Below are 6291 nucleotides of genomic sequence, written 5' to 3'. Positions count from 1 at the left end.
GGGTTAGCTTGTTGTCGCCGTTTTTAGACAGACAGTTCGACATTTTATTGTAGAAAACGGGATTTTGGCTGCAGAGTTAGATTTTCATCGGCTTACAAAAAAATAAGGATTAAACCGCTGATTTCAACGACGTGGGTGGGCAAACCCACGATCGAGTTTGTGTGGCAACCCATCGATTAATATTGTTCAAGTAAACTACTTTATAAACCTTCTTTTATTGAATATTTGTTTGTAATACGTCGTATAGGTAGCGAAGTCAATGAGTTCGGGCCTCCGTACTTTTTGCTGCATCGACACAAGGGGATAAGTTGCCTCCACTAATATGTTTGGGCGATGTACCAGGAAGCACAGTATTTTATTAGGCGTCAAGCCCGTGTTTTAGCTGCCCAAATATTGAACATGCTGTTCAAAGGAAGTGATGCAACGAAACAGCAATGCTTGAGTGGATCTACCTGGTATGTTTTATTTTTCATTTTATTCTATTTTGTTGTCATTCACATTAAACCGTACAATGAAACTTAATTTCTAGACTTGAAAGTCAAGTGTGAATTCAAGATGTCGTATTCTAGACAGCTTAAAAGTCCATAAGATGAATACCATGCGTCATGAACTTCAAAAACCCTGCTACACCCAGGTGAAATTTATTCTGGTGTCACTGGTGTCACAGGCATTATTCAGCGGGTAGACGTTGTGATAAGGAAAATCTTTTAAGGATAATATGCAATACAGGCAAATCATTTTTATTCAAGCATAATTATTATTTTGCTTTTATCGTGAAGTGATAGCTATGATGGATACCATTCCGTGCACCCGTTTTCGAGTACCCCGGATGAGCGGCGAGCGCTGTTGTCGCGCTTCATATGTGAGGCTTGTGAAGCCGTTTCCGCCGAAACCAGCAAGAAGGAGTTCATGAGGGTGGGTATTATCCCCTATGAACCACGAGACAAGAATAATAGATTTAGAATCGTTGCCGAATCGGGAGCGGATGATTCCCATTGCTCAGTCAACCAGTAAAACCGACGAGAATCCAATACAGTGGCTTACACGATGGGGTGTCATATCTAAAAAACTGTTTACTTTGTCCCTTTTATTTTTTGGCTGTCCATCATTGTTATGACTGCCAATACTTAATCCGTTTGTCTCACTTAATCCGTTTTATACTGCAGCTTCATTTCTACCTTCAGCCAAAGCCCCCCCCCCAAAAAAAAGCCTTTGTCACCCCCGAAGACACGCTTTCCCGATCATACCACTTTGAAGCCTATCATCCTGACTCGGACCGTTCCGACTTTGACAATTCCAAAGCCTACCATCCCTACCCGGATCCTTCTCATCTCTACCATCCCTACGAGTCTTTTAAAGATCTCGTAAAGTAATTTTACTAAGTTTCTACTACAAAGCTCAGTAAAAGTAGGGACTGCCTAAGGAAGGTCATTTCTAAATAAGCTCATTTTCAAAACAAAAACCATCATAGGTTTTGCTCACGGGTTTGGTCTTCAAACTTCAATACGTATGTAGACGAACACAGACTACCTTACTTAATTTTGGCGCGAAAGGGTTAAGGCCGTGTTCGCGCCCAGAATTGTAGACCACAGTATTGACTATACCGCTAGAGCATATGCTTAAACCGATTATTCGTCTATAACGCTAGAGAGCGTTCTTGTTTAATTGCTCAAGTTTTTTTTTTTCATCTTACAGTATTCATTGTTGTATTTTGCGACCAACACCACGCTCGCACAACACTGTCAGTTTTGTCGGCTCTCCTCTTTCTATTTACAATGGCTACCGATTTCGATCCACCAACGACTCCACCCATGACGGACCCATATCTCGCCGTGGGAGTCTTCGAGATCCCGCTACCACCCGAGGAAACTTTCAGTCTGAAGCCGAGGCACTTGAATCGGTTCAACGGTGGACGAAGGGGCACAATTATAACTTGACCAAGCGCCGCGCCTTCTGTACGGACGAACGAAGGCGATCGTGTAGAAACGAGGTTTAGACTGTGATCGTACTGGCACCCCAAAAACAAAATCAACGCCTAATTACATTAAAACGCGTTCGCATTATGCGAGGCTCGAAGAATATCGGCTGTACGATGAAGCTGGTGCTCAAGGCCGCTTCTTTATCGGCCATCTTTGGGCCTTGGGCGATAGTCCACACCCGCCACGGTAGCCGGCTACATAACCACCCTGAGTCTGAAGATCCCCGCGTTTATGCATGGTAACGACAACGTGCGGCTAGGAACACAAGCGTTGTTGCCAGCTCCTCAGTGCAATCATTAGTAGATGCCCAGACATCTACTGGTATCTATGTGGCGAGCATATGTGCTACAATTCTGCAGGCGGGGCCACACTCGTTTGTCATTCCGAAGGACATAGCGAACACTAAAAACGCTGTGAGGCGTCGTGAGTTGCCTACACAGACAGTGATGGAGGCTCTATTTTCAAGTGTGAATAGCAAAAACTTCTTCTTTCGCTACGCTGTTTCTGGAGAATTCAGGAGCTGAGGTACCTGTTTTGGGTCCATCCGAGTACGAATAATTGGTTTCGCCGCCATCATGACGTGTTAGTCATGGATTACACGTACAAGACAAACAAGTACAAGATTTCATTACTGAACATTATAAGCGTGACTAATGAGTATCCTATGGATCAGGCCGACTGAACGAACACGGGTGATAAACTACCGTGAAAACGCAATCGTTAGGTCGCTTGGCGGACGATTGATAGGACCATTGCTTCGGCTAAATGTTCTTTATTAGCATAATCGACTTACTTTTACGGGGCAGTCTAAGGAGGGTCATATCTCAATGAGGCCATTTAAAATAAAGGCGAAACGGGGCATAACCGGAGACGTGCTCTGACCTCAACTGAACTCAAGTTCGTCAACCGGCACATATACTAAAAGAAGTATACTTTTGAAGCGTTCCTGTCCCAGTGAGCTGTTCCCGCTGCAGATAGACATACAAAATCGAGTATATGTGTAGGCGTTCCCGTCTCAACGTACCGCTCTCGCTGCAGATATATCTACAAAACCCACTATGTCTGTAGGCGCTCTTGTGAGATGCTATCCTGCTACTGTGAGATGCTACTTGCTACAGTCTGCCAGAGTCCGGTGCCAGACGGTCAATGCCACAGCCCAAGACACTGGCAATGCCAGTACTACCGATCCAACCTACAATCCTACGCGTGTCTATGCATGTACTGCATCCCGGCGCACCGGTCTGCAACGCGCTCACGTGCGAGCTGCGTGCGGAAGATACCAAGGACTGTATGAAGGACGACATTGGTGGCGGTGAGCAACTGCAACTGCGTTGCAGGTGATGGTGAAATACTTAGATTTCTATAGACTATCTTAGGTTGAGTATGTGCTAATCTAACTTTGCGGAATATGGAGGTTCAGGTGCTGGCAGCTCTCACTCACACAACTGCTTTTGCTGTGCTGCGCACACAACGAGTGAGAGGCAGCAAGCACCAGAACTCCGTGGTCCTGTCGTGGTACTTTGCCCGGCACTTACGTGTCTTACATTATAATTCCTACTTGCTCTACGCCTACTGCCCTACAAGTCTGTGCCACTGGCAACTACTCTACGTAGTGATAGAAGGTCGAAGATCCCGGTGACGCGCCATGCGTCATCTCAGGTTATGAGCCCAATCAGGGCGCAGCGATCGACTAACGTGGACTCTGGTGTGGAAAACACACATGAAGAAGTTTTGACGAATCAAGGAGAAGAATCCCCGGGATTGGGCGAAAGACGGAATGACCCGGATGATGCGACATCATCGTAATCTGATGCTGAGCGACTAATTTGCTCATTGGTTGGAATTACTGGTGGGTGACCGTTGCTTCGAGTGTTGCTCGAAGGTATGCAGAAGTCGAACACAATCGAAGAAACGGAGCCAGTTGAAAATCCGCCCCCTCCGCCACTGCCACCGTCGAGCCAAGGATCGGTTGGCAGTGGACGAAGCTACACGAGCGGAGGAGAGAGCAGCCTGGACAACATGAGCCCCGGTGGTCGGTACGATGACAAGGAGCTGTCCGACCACGCCAAGGCGTTGCGTAGCTCTGCAAGCATCGTGTTGCCCAAGCTTCGTAAGAAGGAAAACTACAAGGCGTGGCGAAGTGAGGTGCCGTTGCACTTCGAGACGCTCTCGCTCGGCGACATTACGTATGGAGGAGAGCGATATGACGAAGAGGAATGTCAACGTCGCCCTTAGTATCATGAGTGGTTTGCGACGCGAAAGAGCAAGGCGTTCTCTGCGTTGGCCTTATCTCTATCTGTGGACTTACGAGTTACGATCAAGATCGATGAGATAAGCGACAACATGGATGCGGCAGCAATGCTGTATTCAACGATTACCAAACACTTTGAGGCTGGAGACGGCATCAAACCTGACTACTTGCTACAGGACTTGGTGACGCGCCGATTACAACCAAACGAGTCCGTTACTGCGTACGTGGAGGACATCGGACGAAAAGTGGCACTCCTGCGCCAAGGAAATGGTGAATTTGAAGAAAGGCAACATGCAAGCCTACTTCTATCAAACTGCGTGTTGATATTTAGTGATCTCGCGCGTGAACACGCAGACTGGATCAACCAACATGACCGACGTGGCCTAAAGCTGTCATACGCATTGCAGCGCCTGCGCTCCGCTGATCATCAGCGTGATCAGCTTTAACAGCAGACGAACCGGCCTTCAACGCGGACGATGCAAGTCGCGCAGGTTGGTACTGGCCAACGCAAAGGACGAGAACAACGTCAAGGCTACGGACATGGACACAACAGTGGAAGTGGACGTGAGTCTGGAAAGATACACGGGAAGAACCAGCGCAAGAAGGCAAAAGTTGCAGCTGAGAAGAAGCAGCACACAGCCTGCGCTAATTGCAATGGAGATGGTCATTGGTATGCGGAATGCACTGCGCAGACTGGCATGCAACTCAGACCAGATCTGGCCGAGAGACTGAAGAACAAGTTGAAGTACATGAAGTCTCCGGCTTCCCTCATCAACTCGGTGAGACGAGTTGAAGTTGCCCAGTCTGACAGTGAGCAACGAGCCCTATTTTCGGGTCTCTCGCTGTGTGCGACGACACGACTGGCGAATAACGATGGGAACAATGGTGGTGCGGCGTCGGCTGCCCACACGTCTCCCGTGTATTCTGTGACAACACCTGCGAGCAGTGAGGCTGGAGATGAAAATCTGGCTGGAGAGGTGAAGACGTCGGCAGTCGGACTCGAGTCCACGTGTACACATGCAGCACACCCCAACCGTGCCAACGACACCGCAACAACTGCAACTGAGAGTTCCTGCTAACCATATGCAAGGTGGAGAACAAGAACAAAAGGATGGACGAGTGCATACAGGACACCAAGAGGTGCAACTTGCTGTACCAGCGGTGATGAAAAGCCAGTGGGAGAGTGGGCAGTCGCTTGGTCCACCTCCTGCCTTGGGAGCTGCACTGTACTATCTGGGTCAATGACTGATGCAGAGCTCGCAAGGACCTGGATCTGAGCTATGGTACAACAAAGGTGGACTACAAGTGGGTCCAGCTGTGCCGGGGGATGATCATTCTGGACCTAACGTTGAGCGACGTGGACGTCAAGGACCTATGCAAGATTACGGGCGTGGATATCAGTCTAACATGAGTCCTTATGAGCTAGGACGCAGTGGATTTGGACAAGGACGAGTTGATTCACTACCACTACGAGGAAGGAGCCGCTCACCTCTGCGGAACTTCCAAAGAGGAAGATCACCGCAATGTAGATGGAGTCGCTCCCCGCCCCGGAACCTGCAACAAGGAAGACCACCGCAGCCTGGAAGAAGTCGTTCACCGAAGGGAAGATCCCTGCAACGTGGGCGTTCACCTTTGCGTTGGCGTTCGCCACTGCGTGGTCGCAACTGGTCTGCTCGTCGTGAGCTACGAGTGAACAATCAGCCGCCAAGTTATTACGGACCCCAGCCGCAAGAGCCGTGGCGTAGTGGACCAACACCTGCGCGTGGGCCACTACTGAATGATCGCTTTCGTCGAGACGATTCTCAGCGTCGGAACTTGTCGCCAAGTCGTCGTGGAAACGCGCCTAGACGCTGCGAAAATCGTGGGAATGATGGTGTCGGTGGAATTCGACAGGTGAATGCGATTGGTCGAAACCAAGGAAAGCAGTCTGATGACTCAGATTGGGTGGAGTGGATTTTGGACTCTGGCTCTCAGGCGAATGTCTGTGGAGACTTGTTTCTATTTACTACCATTCGAGAAGATCGAACCAGTCGGCTTGACTTTGCCAACGGAACATCGGAG

The sequence above is a fragment of the Phytophthora infestans genome, genomic scaffold (assembly GCF_000142945.1).
Source record: "Phytophthora infestans T30-4 supercont1.45 genomic scaffold, whole genome shotgun sequence".
Taxonomy (NCBI): Eukaryota; Oomycota; class Peronosporomycetes; order Peronosporales; family Peronosporaceae; genus Phytophthora; species Phytophthora infestans.
Note: the sequence above shows the minus strand (reverse complement) of the source record.